General features: G+C 42.4%; 1 long non-coding RNA gene across 1 annotated transcript in view; it reads left to right on the forward strand.

Moving 5' to 3' along the window:
• LOC105730920 (uncharacterized) overlaps nucleotides 1-13,462 on the forward strand; it is a 64,596-nt gene extending 51,134 nt beyond the window's left edge. Inside the window, exon 4 of the long non-coding RNA XR_001110599.2 lies at nucleotides 13,204-13,462. This is a non-coding gene — a long non-coding RNA (uncharacterized LOC105730920). The remainder of the gene's footprint in view (nucleotides 1-13,203) is intronic.
• Nucleotides 13,463-13,984: the final 522 nt, after the last annotated feature.

The following is a 13,984-nucleotide window of genomic DNA, read 5'->3' on the forward strand; positions in this document are numbered from 1 at the left end:
AAAGTGAGATGAAGGAGATAAAAGAGGAAATGCATTTGGGAGCAGACAGCAGGGGGGCCTGTAATAGTCTAAAGGTGTGGACAGCACTTTCTCCCAATGAGGGAATGCTTTACTGAAAGCTAACAGATGAGTAGAAGGAAAGCATTTTAGGAGAGGGGAAAGTGTAATACAGATAGATAGATGGGACAGCAGAGCTAGAAGCTAGGAGAGGCGGAAGAGCAGGCCACAGCTGGGACTCAAGATAACTTGGAGCAGAACGGCAGACTACTGCCCACTGGCCACATCCTGCCTGCTGCCTATTTTTGTAAATAAAGTTTTATTGGAATACAGCTACATACAGTTGTGTTCTTATGCCTTATGGCAGCTGCTGCCATACAGTGGTTGAGTTGATTAGCGTGTGGCAAGTAGCATAGAAGGCTCTTAATAAATAGTAGTTGTTACAATATCTGTATTCTCCCCATTTTACAGGTAGGAACATTGAAGGGAAATGGCTTAAGGAAGAACAGAAAGTCTTCTTAGGAAAAGGCTCATTGTTCTTTGGCCTTCTCAACAATTGCCATACATGGTTTTAAACTTATCCTAATTGATCATTAACTATTTTGGATCAGCACACACACTGCTGAAAGTCCTCCAGTCAGCAAGACTGTCACACAGGCATACAGCTAAATATTGCCCAATCTGTAAACACTCTCACTTCTGAAAAAGTTTGTGAATCCCTGAACTCCACACATCCCAAATAAATATAGTCAGCTCTCAGCTGTGCTCAGAAAGACTGGCCTTTACAAGTATTTTTCTCCCTTGTTATTATGGCCTGTTTTTTGGTATGCCCAAAATAAGCAGAGGAACTGTCCTGGGATTCAATTCCAGACATATCTTCCTTCAAATCCCATACTCTCCTGTCTATTCCTGTGCTCTTGGAGTTTCGAATGCATGCTGCTGGTGTTAGTGGAGATGATAGTAGCTGGTACACAATATTGGCATTAAATAACATTACATACTAAGGAAGTCATTTTCTTCTCCACCTTCAATTCTTTTTTAATCCTTCTTTGTATACCAAAGGGAAACTCTCAGGTGAGAGACAGTACACATAGCAATTAACAAAACAGGCTCTGGAGCCAGATTTTCTATTGTTGTCTTAGTTATCTATCGTTCGATACCAAACTAGCTCCAAACTTAGAGATGGAAAACACCACAAAAAATTATTATCTTGCACAGATCATGTGGGTCAGGAATTGAGAAGTGTCTATGCTTGGTAGTTCTGACTCAGCATCTCTTGTGAGGTCATGGTCATGATGTTAGCCAGAGCTGGAGTCATCTGAAGGCTTGAGTGAGCAGTAGGCTTCTCTTCCAAGAAGGCCCTTCCCACAGCTTGCAAGTTGGTGCTGGCTGCTGGCAGAGGCCTCAGTTCCTTGCCTTTCCATAGTGCTGCATGAGCGTTGTCATGACACGGAAGCTGGTTTCCTTGAAGCAGCTGATGCCAGAGAGTAAGGCAGAAGCAACAGTGTCTGTTATGATCTACCCTTGAAAGTTATACAATACTATTTCTACTGTGCACTTTGGTCACACATACACTATGGGAGCCGATGACACAAGGCGTAAATACCAAGAGGCAAAGACCACTGGGGTCACCTGAGAGGCTGCCACTGCCACTTCCTAGCTGTGTAATGTCAGGAAAATCATTAAACTTCACTGTGCTTCAGTCTACCTTCCTGTAAAGTGAGAATAATAATAGAACCTACCTCATATGCAAGTTTGTTTTGAGAATTAAATGAGTTAATATCAGTAAAGCCCATGGAAGAGTGCTTAGAACAGAGTGCCTACTAAGAAATGTCCCTGTTAGTACTTTGATAACTCTAATCCTGTAATCCAGTGTTACTTAAAGAGACAGTACTTCATGAGATCAGGAGTCTGACACAGGAATGTAAATTGATACTTTGCTTTCTTCATTGAAAAAGTCAGTTTTTAAAGTCAGTCATAATTTGTATATAGTGATTTAGTTGATTTACATTTGGAGCAAGCTTATTAAGTGTTTGTAGACTAAAAAAGCAGTTTGTAGACCAATAAATAGTCCATAAACCACCTTTGAGTACTGCTTCCCTAACTCTGCTAATCTTTTCTTAACATAAGAGTGTAAGCAGTAGTCCCTAATGGCATTGTTTGCTTTTCTTATCTTCTAAATTTCTCAAAATATAGAGGAAGTTACGTAAGAACAGATAATTTTATGCAACTGATAATGTGCTATCAAAATGCAGAAGAATGAGAAGAATGAGCTAAGAGGAATGTATTTTGACAGGCAAAGAAGTTTTGGAAAGTCATGGAAGGAAGGATTCATCTTTGTAACAGCAAACGGCTGCTTTTATCCATTTATGGACATGTTATTTTCTTTTAAATAATCTTATGTCTTAGCCTGAGTTCTCTAAAAGCAGAGCCCAAGACAGAAGTTCTCATGTAGGCTTTTCCTCTGGAAAATGATTTCAGGGAGCAGAAATTGGGGAGTAGATCAGGAAGTAGATACAAGAATGAATTGTTAAACTGGCCACTGCTGCAGGGGGTGGGAGTTTGGTCTTGCCGGGATCTTCTGAGCGCCTTTTGAAATCCTATGTCCCTGGGAGATGAAAGGGAAAAACATTTATTCATCAGCCTCTTTCCTTCCATTAGTCAAAGATGGTCCCCTGGTCCCACTGTCTTTTACTTCCAGGATGCATGTTGCATATAAGTGCTCTGTGGGTTCCAAAAGGGAGTGGGCGGCAGCGTGGAAGAATTCCAGGCCAGGAAACAAAAGGTATGTGGTCTGGCTGGAGGCCAGTGGCTCTAAGGTTATTTCTTTGTAGAGCTAGAAAAAGTCTACTGCTTAGAACTTTCTGAGTCGGCCGGGTGCAGTAGCACATGCCTGTAATCCTAGCACTTTAGGAGGCCGAAGTGGTCGGATCACCTGAGTCAGGAGTTCAACACCAACCTGACCAACATGGTGAAACCCTGTCTCTGCTAAAAATACAAAAATTAGCTGGTGTGGTGGTGCATGTATGTAATCCCAGCTACTTGGGAGGCTGAGGCAGGAGAATTGCTTGAATCAGGGTGGTGGAGGTTGCAGTGATCTGAGATAGCACCACTGCACCCTAGCCTGGGCAACAAGAGTGAAACTCTGTCTCCAAAAAAAACCTTTCAGAGTCGCAGCAATCACTAAATACAACAAAATAAGACTCACGAAAATTTCTGTGGATAAGGAACGTCCAATAGAATCCATTAAAATGGAAAAGCACATTTTGAAAACATTAAGTAGGGAGTTTTGTCTCAAGCATGTAAACAGCTTGGAAGTCATCAGTCCTATCTTTAAAAGAAAAGCTGGACAAAGTGAAAATCAATGACTTTTCCTGGAATCATCAGAGAAGTGTGACTATAGAACAAGCTGCCAACTTACACTATAGAGAGACAGGCATCCAGAGACTTGCTTACCTGGAGGGAAACTACTAGAGTCATAAACAGATGAATATCTAAATAGTCATTTAAATGAGTTGCCTGAGATGCAAGACCAATGTGAGAGTGGGAAACTGGTGGAGGTCTCCAAACTTTCAATGGGCTTTTCCTCTAGGAGCCACATCAAGTTCTCATGATGCAGAAGCTAAGAAAACCTCCTGGAGGCTCTGGCAGTGGAAAGGGAGAGTAACTATTGTGGAATAAGCTCAGAGACTACTTGATGAAGTAGGGCAGCTCTCCTAAAAATAACTTTGTCAGAAACTTATTCTAGCTGGAAGGAGGAAATTCCTCCCCACTTCAGATCCCGTTGGCTTTCCTGTCCCACCTGAGGGGAGGAAAATTCATAGTCATTTGGAATGACGTGGACAGGGAGGGATGCTCAGGGGCAGTAGGGACATCTATATCATGGAAGAAACTCTTGTGAAGATCATAATCCCAAGACTCAGGCGCAATAAAAGTCTGAGTTTTAATCAGAAGATGGTAAGATGCCCTCTCTCCCTGATACCTGGTGACCCCACCAACAGGGATGCAGTATCATGGTGGATTGCAGCTGAAAGAACTGCAAGACACTCTCTCTGAGGAAGAGCATACTGGGAAGGCCAAAGTCAAGAGGTAAGACAAAAAGAATGACACTAGAGGAATCTGAACTGTCAGCAGCCACAGCTACAAGAGAATGTGGAGCAGTGACAATAGGTATAATTTTATAATTTCTGTGTAGTGGAAATGCAAGATGGAAAAGAAAGAATAGAGCAGAAAATATATATAAAGTAATAATGTCCAAGAACTTTCCAAAATTAATGACAGACATCAAACTACAGATCCAGAAAGCTCAGAGACTATCAAGCAGGATAAATATCAAAAAGTCTACACTTAGGCATATCATATTCAAACTGCAGAAAAGCGCAGATATAGAGAAAATCTTGAAAGAAGTCAGGGGAAAAAAGCACCTCATGTGTAGTAGAAGTGAGGATAAGATTTACATCAGACATCTCATCAGAAAGTGTGCAAGGAAGGAGAGAGTACAATGACATATTTAAAGTGTTGAAAGAAAAATCCTCCAATCTACAATTGGTGAAAAATGAAAGGAGGAATAAAGAATTTCTTAGACAAAGATAGGAAATTCATTATTAGCAGAACTGTCTTGCAATAAGTGTTAAAATATATTCTGCAGGGAGAAGAAAAATGATACAGGTCGTAACTTGGATCTACATAAAGGAAGGAAGACTGACAGAAGGAATAGATGAAGGTGAAATAAAATTTTTCGTATTTCCTATTCCTAATCCATCTAAAAGATAACTGTCAGTTTGAAGCAGCAATAGTATCAATGTATTGGTGATATTAGCATATATGGATAAGTGAAATGAATGACAGCAAAGTCACAAGAGACAGGCAGGAGGAATTGGTAACACTTTGTTATAAGATATTTGCATTACTCACTAAGTGATGTAGAGCTATTATTAATTGTGAATGTGTGTTACTGAAATCAGGGCAACCACTAAAAGAGAAGTTAAAATGGAATCACCCTCAAAATGGATCATAGACCTAAATGTAAAATGCAAAACTATAAAACTCCTGGAAGATAACAGGAAGAAATCAAGGTGACCTTGGGTTTGGTGATGAGATTTTAAATACAACAGCACAATCCATGAAAGAAAAAATTGATAATTGGGCTTCATTAAAATTAAAAACTTCTGATCTGTGAAAGACAACAAGAGAATGAAATGACAAATCACAGACAGAGTAAAATCCTTGTAAGACACATACCTATTAAAGGGTTGGTAATAAAATTAAGTAAATAACTCATAAAACTCAACAACAATAAAGACAATGTAATAAAAAAAATCAGCAAACTATCTGAACAGACATCTCCCCAAAGAAGATATGCAGATGGTAAATAAGCATAAGAAAAGGTGCTCAACATCACATGTCATTAGGGAATTGTTAATTAAAATGAAAATGAGATGCCACCATTTACCTATTAGACTGGCCAAAACTCAAAACACCAACAACACTAAATGCTGAGAAAGGTGTGGTCCTGCGTGAACTCTCATTTACGCCTGGTGGGAATGCAAAATCATACAGCCACTTTGCAGGACAGTTTGGACATTTCCTAAAAACCAAACTGATTCTTATCATATGATCCAGCAATCATGTTTTGCTTTTGGGCAGTTTTTGTAAATGAATTAAAAACTTACATCCATGTAAAACCTTATACATATATTTTTCTAGCAATTTGATTCATAATCGCCAAAATTTGGAAGCAAAACTGTGGTGCATCCATATAATACTATTAATACTATGCAATAATAGTGGATAGTATTCATAATCGTATCTAATAATACTATCCAATAATATACTATTATTCAGCGATTTTAAAAAAATGAGCTACCAAGTCATGAAAAGATATGAAGAATCCTTAAATGTTAAATTAAAGAAGCCAGTTTGAAAAGGCTATGTATTGTATGATTCCAACTATCTGACATTCTGGAAAAGGCAAAACAGGACAAAGATAAGTGGTTGCCAGGAGTAAGGAGGAAGAAAGGAGCGAATAAGCAGAACAGAGGATTTTGGGACAGTGACAGTATTCTGTTTGGTACTATTGTGGTGGATACATGTCATTATACATTTTTCAAAACCCACAGAATGTTTAGCACCAAGGCTTGAAACCAGGACTTTTGGCGATCATAATGTATTAGTGTAGGTTAATTGACTGTAACAAATGTCCCACCTGGTGTGGATGTTGATAGTAGGGGAGGCTGTGGCTGGGAGGGAGCAGGGGACACAGGGAACCGTCTGTACTTTCCGCTCAATGTTGCTGTGAACATAAAATTGCTGCAAAAATTATAGTCCATTAATAATCAAAAAGACGACTGGTGGCCAGGTGCGGTGGCTCATGCCTGTAATCCCAGCACTTTGGGAGGCTGAGGTGGGTGGATCATAAGGTCAGGAGTTCAAGACCAGCCTGACCAACATGGTGAAACCCCGTCTCTACTAAAAATACAGAAATTAGCCAGGTGTGGTAACGTGTGCCTGTAATCCCAGCTACTCAGGAGGCTGAGGCAGGAAAATCACTTGAACTAGGGAGGTGGAGGGTACAGTGAGCCAAGATCATGCCACTACACTCCACTCTGGGCGACAGAGAGAGACTCCATCTGAAAAAAAATAAATAAATAAATCGAAAGGACATTAGGTATAAACTAATAAAATCTGAATAAAGTATGGAGTTTAATAACAAGTTATCAACATTGGTTCATTAATTGTTGTAAATGCACCATAGTAATGTCAGAGGTTAACATAGGGGACCCTGGATGACTGTGGTGCAGGACATTCTTTGCAATTCTTCTGAAAATGTAAAATGATTCTAAGGTTTTTTTTTTTTTTAATGTAAAGAATGAGAGGGAAATAAAGAAAAAGAGAGATTTTCAACGTGTGATACATTACTTCATTTTAATAAAAATAACAGAAGTGATCTTTATTTAATTCTTTCATTTCATTGTGTGTCAGGCACACACGCTAAATACTTTGTACAGCTCTCACTTAAGCATGACACAACCCTGTGAGACAAGGAATCTGATTTTCAGGTCAAAGGAATTGGTCTGGCAAGTTTTTCTTTTCTTTCTTTTTTTTTTTTATTATACTTTAAGTTCTGGGGTACATGTGTAGAACGTACAGATTTCTTACACAGGTATACACGTACCATGGTGGTTTGTTGCACCCATCAACCCATCATATACATTAGGTATTTCTCCTAATGCTATCCCTCCCCTAACCCTCACTCCCTGCTATCCCTCCCCTAACCCCCCACCCCCGACAGGCCCTGGTGTGTGATGTTCCCCTCCCTGTGACCATGTGTTCTCATTGTTCAACACCCACTTATGAGTGAGAACATGCAGTGTTTGGTTTTCTGTTCTGCTGTCAGTTTGCTGAGAATGAGGTTTCCAGCTTTCTCCATGTCCCTGCAAAGGACATGAACTCACCCTTTTTTATGGCTGCATAGTATTCCATGCTGTATCTGTGCCACGTTTTCTTTATCCAGTCTATCATTGATGGGCATTTGGGTTGGTTCCAAGTCTTTGCTATTGTGAACAGTGCTGCAGTAAACATAAGTGTGCATGTGTCTTTTTAACAGAATGACTTATAATCTTTAGAACTTGTCTAGCAAAGTTTTTTTAATCCTCTCTGTGCTTTTGTTTCTGTATTATCCTTTCTAAATGAAAGGAGATCATAGCTGGGTTGTTGTAAAAATGAAGGGAGACACATTTTTACAGCAGTGCTTAGAATGGAGAAGCACCGTGTTGCTGATAGTTATTATCAGTATCATCATCATCATCATCATTATCTAGATATCGTGGAGGAAAATTGCTTAATATCTTAAATCTCAGTTTCTTTAGTGTAAAATAGGAATAACTGTCTTACCCATCTGCTGGAAGGATAAAGTGAGTTCTGTTAGGTGAATATTTCTCAGCTTCAAGGCCCCTAAAAGAGTCATAACGACATGAAGTTTCCTCCTCCGATTGTCCAGCCCTGTCTCTGTGCCATTGCTTCTCTTTCCATCTCCCTTTTAGGGTTGGTTGGTAAGAGACAAATCCTTTCTCAGACCAAGAGGAGACATCCAACCCTGGGGCTTTAGATGGTACTGGTTCTTGTTTTTCTCCAGGGTTATTAAACCAGAACAAAATGTGAAGGAAAGGAAAGCCTTCCATGGAAGTTTACTCCTGATGCATGTTTAATGGCTTGTTTAAAGCTTGAGGATGCTGTAAGGGTTAAGTTCGCTCACTCTTCTGTTTAAGAATGATGATCAAAAGCTCTTCCCCCATCTACAGCAGAACCAGCGGACAGGTGTTCTTCGTGCTGGTATTCTGGATGCTGGGGTTGAAATGGCCTCTGAGACTGTATTCAGGCCTGTGGGAGTGCCAAGCATCCTTCCAGGGGCACTGAAGGGGAAAGTGATCTAGGTAAATTGTCATCTTTGGCCAGTGAGATAAACTCTTCAGCTTTGCAGTTAAGACCTCTCTTCGACTTTGCAATCTTCCTCCTACTTCTCCCATCACAAACCTTCTCCTTCAGGTAACTAGATTCCAACAGAGTGTCCCATGAGTTTGAAATAACTTCCTGAATCAGTTAAATGGTACCCAGCCCCAGGGAAGTCTTTCTCAATAATATAGCCAACTAGCTAATGGCTATGAATTTTTTTTGTAGTGTATGATCTGGATTAGTTCCTATCTAATGAGTGACTACTGAAGTGCAGGTATGCAAGTGTATCAGTCTTTTTCTGTGGATAGTAGAAGCTTCTTTTCCTGTTGAGAACTGCTCTCCCGTACTCTGTGGGTTTCTGGGCGGCTGTCCACCACCTGGCCGCTGCTCCCTGTGACAGACTCAGTGATTGTACCAGGGTGGGCAATGAGAGATCCCTTTAGAGTTCACGTGAGTGCTAGGGAGATAAAGGTCAGGTTCTTCTCTTTGGCAAATAGAAGGAACCTGCTTGAGAATGAAACTAGATAGTGGAAAGTGTATGAGAGAGAGAGAGGGAAACAGAGAGAGACACACACAGAGATGTGGAGAGAGACAGAGCTACAGACACACACACACATGCACGCACACACACACACACACACACACACACACACATGCACAGAGCCAGGGGTACAGACACACACACACACACAGACAGAGAGATGTGGAGGAAGAGCTACACACACACACACACAGAGCTATAGACACACACACACAGAGCTACACGGAGAGAGAGAGAGAGAGGCACAGAGACAGGGAGACACACACACACACACACACACACACACAGAGATTATCTGAACATTTGGATCCATGTTTATCTGAACCATCCTCACTTCTTATATACAGTGAGACAGAAAATGTTTTTTTTTCCCTTTAAACTGGTTAAAGTCAAGATTCTTAACCTATTATTAAAATAATTAGACTAAGTCACTTAGTATATACCAGGAAGTGCTATGGATAATGGAAGATGGAGGTATCTAAGACGGAGGGATTGTCTTTTCTCCGAAATCTACAGGAGAAAGACACTCAGATCTAAGAACCATATGACAATGCCCCAAACACTCTGCTGGGAGGGTCATTGCCCATAGACCCAGGCAAGCCCAGGCTCTGCTTTCTGAGCTCTGCAGCATTTGCCAAAGGATTTGGCCCCTGTAAGCCTCAGTTCCCATCCATCCCATGAGAACCTGAGGAGACTTTCCCCCAGGTTAGGGTTCTTATGAAATAAAAGCTAATGGGCCTTTACACATTCATCTCTAGGAGTTACAGATCCCCTTGGTCCTGGGAGCATGGGGAGGTGGAGAGGCCTGCAGCTGCAGGAACCTGCAGTCTCCCCAGGGCACTGGAAAAGGACATCCTGTTCTGTGTCCTCTGCAGTCTCCCCAGGGCACTGGAAAAGGCCATCGTTTCCTAAGCTCATCTAGATGTGAAGAAAGTGTGGGGAAACAGCCTTAGCACAGTGCCTGGCACACTTTGGAGGAAGCATGCATTGATCTAACAGTGTACAGGTTAAAACTTATAACTGTGTTTGGATTTCATGTAAATCCACCTGTTTGAGAAATCCATGGTCACAGCGACAGATGTTGACTGATTTACTCACACGCTCAGTCTCTGCATGAATCCGTCAGAAGCTGCCATTTCTGAAGCTCTGCACCTCTCTTAAAGTTGGTTCACCCAGGGGTCCATCCTCACTGTCCTTACAAACACATGGGGGCATGGACATCCATGAAGGTGTGGGGTGCCTTGGGGAGCATCAGGAGCCAATGATACCAACAGAGAGGGGCTGGAATTGGAGCCTGGCCTTGAAGGATGAGGTGGTGTGTGCCAGGTGGAGAGGGACGGGAAGGGGAGCCCAAGGGCAGGGAACAGCAGAGGCAAAGGCAGACAGTGGGAATGGGCACGGAGCGTCTGAGAATGGTGGGACAGGGTTTCAATGTGGCCAGATTGCAGTGTGTGTGTGTGTGTGTGTGTGTCTGTGTGTCTCTGTGTGTGTGTCTGTGTATGTGTGTATGTATATCTTTGTATGTCTCTGTGTGTCTGTGTCAGTGTCTGTGTGTGTTTGTGTATGTGTCTTTGTATGTCTATATATATCTTTGTGTGTGTGTGTATGTGTCTGTGTATATGTGTGTCCCTCTGTGTGTATCTAGGGGTGGATGACAGGATAGGCCAAGCAGGCAGCTGCCCCACAGCCTGCTCAGATGCTGTGCCCCCTAGTCTAGAAGGGAAAGACCAAGGCAGACACTGGGATGGGAGTCACAGGAAGGGGAAGGGCCACAGGAGCCAGTGGGGAGTATGCAGTGCCACTCGGCAAATCTCAGAGAAGCACTTCCCAGAAAGACCACAGAGTCTGTGTGTTTCCTTGTAAATATGCTTTGTCTTCTGACAGTCTTTCTCCAGAAAGAATCTGCTTGCCTCCCGAGGATCAAGTAGAGTTTCACATTTTGTAGGAAATCCCCGATTTATGTCTCCCTTGTTGAGAAAAGCAGTTTTATCTCCTTTATGTCCAAATAATTCTCCAAAAAAAAAAATACTGCACCAGAGCACCTGTTTGCAGAGGTCAGGGCCTCAGTGAGGTGTTTGTAAGGACAGTGAGGATGGACCCCTGGGTGAACCAACTTTAAGAGAGGTGCAGAGCTTCAGAAATGGCAGCTTCTGACGGATTCATGCAGAGACTGAGCGTGTGAGTAAATCAGTCAACATCTGTCGCTGTGACCACGGATTTCTCAAACAGGTGGATTTACATGAAATCCAAACACAGTTATAAGTTTTAACCTGTACACTGTTAGATCAAGACACTGCTTTTAGGAAACTTGGATTACATGTCAACCAGTTTCATATAAACACATCTTTATTTTGAAGCATCTCTTAAAACAATCAGAAAGTCTGACAATATTGATCCCTCTCCACTTAAGAAAGAAGTGAACAACTTTTTATACCCTAAATCTATGAAAATTGAGGTGACAAGATATACTGAAGTCCACATCTTTTTTTTTTAAATGGAAGTATCTTACTATCTGATGCATACATAAATAATATGTCTTTTGTAAAGAACAAAGTTTCAGACCCATTATGAACCAAATTTCTTTTGCTTCACTTTATGTTAGTAACTCAGCACTGTGAACATTGAGTAACCATACATGAAGCAACCATACATGAAGTGTTGTTTTTGTCAGGACGGGGAGGATGAGTAGATGGGAGATAAGAGAGGCTAAGTAGTTCTATCAAGTCATCATTGAGTCATAAGTCACTGAGTCAATGATTTCTTTCAAAAAGCATTGATTATGGGTCTTCTTTTTTTATTGTTTTGAAACTCAGTCTCACTCTCTCACCCAGGCTGGAGTGCAGTGGCACGATCTCAGCTCACTGCAACCTCTGCCTTCCAGGCTCAAGCAATTCTCATGCCTCAGGCTCCTGAGTAGCTGGGACTACAGGTGCCACCACCACGCTGGGCTAATTTTTGTATTTTTAGTAGAGACGGGGTTTCACTATGTTGGCCAGGCTGGTCTTGAACTCTTGACCTTAGGCGATCCACCTGCATCGGCCTCCCAAAGTGCTGGGATTACAGGGGTGAGCCACTGCTCCTGGCCTGATTATGGGTCTTCCTTATGCCCTGGGTTCACTTTACCCAGTCAAATTGGACGACTTCTTCATATTCATGCCTTTCCTGAGGCTCTTACTTTCTCCCCAAATGCTCCTCCTACCCCTACGACCCCATCCACTTCCAGTGTCAAACCCCATGCATGTTCAACCCTGTGTCAATATCACCTTTTATGACACTTTCATGAGTCTTACCATGCCCTTTCTCATTTTGTGGTCATCTGAGTCCATGTGGGATTGTGAGATAGAAATTTAGCACATTGGAGCTAGAAGAGATCTTGGTCATCATTTTATCCAACACTGTGATTTCCAGATGATAAAGAAACTGAGGGCCAGGCACTGTGGCTCACACCTGTAATCCCAGCATTTTGGGAGGCTGAGGCAGGTGGATCACCTGAGGTTAGGAGTTCAAGACCAGCCTGGCCAACATGGTGAAACCCTGTCTCTACTAAAAATATGAAAAATTAGCCAGGTGTGTTGAAGGGTACCTGCAATCCCAGCTACTCGGGAGGTTGAGGAGGGGTAATTTCTTGAACCCGAGAGGTGGAGGTTGCAGTGAGCCGAGATCACAACATTGCACTCCAGCCTGGGTGACAGGAGCAAGACTGTCTCAAAAAAAAAAAAAAAAGGAAAGAAATAGAAACTCCAGGGGAGAGTCACTTCTCTAAGATCAAGTTGAGACAGAGACAGGACAGACTCCCTGGTTAATGATATTTAAGTTTCCAAATGAGTAGCCTCCAAGGTCTTTAAAACCTGAGGCTTGCTCATTCACGGTGGTATCTTGAACACCTAGTCTAGTGCATGGCAAATATTAATGGTAGGCACTCAATAAATGCTTGTTGAGTGAGTGAATGAGAGTGAGGAGTGAGTAAAAGCAGGAGTACATGAGTGAGTAGATGAGAAATAAGAGTTTGTGAGGCTCCAAAGAGTGGTAGTTTTGTGACACTCAGGACTCAAGTCAAGTGGAAATGTGAGCAGACAGGCTGTTTGGGAGCCAGAAATGTTCTTGGTCTACTCCTAAATTAGGCAGAGACCCGTCAAGGTGGAGAGAGGCCAAGCTGCGATCCTGCACAGCCTAACTGCTGCCTTCCTCTGATTCACCTGCCTTTTGTCAAACAGGTGTCTGCCCAGCTGCAGCCATGAGGACCCATGGCCTCACCCTGCTCTCCTTCCTCCTACTGGCTTCTCAGATGCTCCTGGTGGAGGGGAAAAATGGAGTAAAGAAGACAACAGAATACTGCCTGGGGATCAATAGGTCCCTCTGGGAAAGCCCCAGAGCTCCAGATTGTGACAAAAACCCTGCCATACAAGTTCCCAATCACAGCAGCCTTGTCACCAAAGACCAAGCCAACTGTAGATGGGCTGTGACTGAGTAGGAGGAGGGCATCACTCTCAAAGTTGAGTGTGTTTGAATGAACAGTGAGTTTTTTTTGTGTCTCTGTGGGCAATTCAGCCTGTGCCTATGGTGTTTGGACAACAATATGGTCTACTGGAAACAAATTAGCTAGAACCTGTGTCACAAGAAACACGTCTGTGAGAACTCCAAGGCCAACCTGGTGACCAGGGCATGTTGTCAGAAGTATCCAGAATTCAGTATCAAGCTTGTGAATTCCACTCTGATCACGGATAAGAAACCTAGCCACTATGCCATGGAGCTTATTCTCACAGTGTGGGATAAGGTCAAAGAGTCCACTCACAGGGACCCAACCAAGGTCAAATCATGCTTCCCCAGATAGAAGACCCAGAGTCAACAGTTATTCTCCACAAAATCACTGAGGATAAAAGAGATCACCCCCACAGGGCCAATCAAGACCCCAAAAGACCATCCCTACAGAGCCAATCAAGATCTCAAAGACCACCCCCACAGAGCCAATCACCCCAAAGATACCACCCCATAGAG

The sequence above is a fragment of the Aotus nancymaae genome, unplaced genomic scaffold (assembly GCF_030222135.1).
Source record: "Aotus nancymaae isolate 86718 unplaced genomic scaffold, 86718_ANA_hifiasm-v0.15.2.pri h1tg000006l, whole genome shotgun sequence".
NCBI classification, from domain to species: Eukaryota; Metazoa; Chordata; class Mammalia; order Primates; family Aotidae; genus Aotus; species Aotus nancymaae.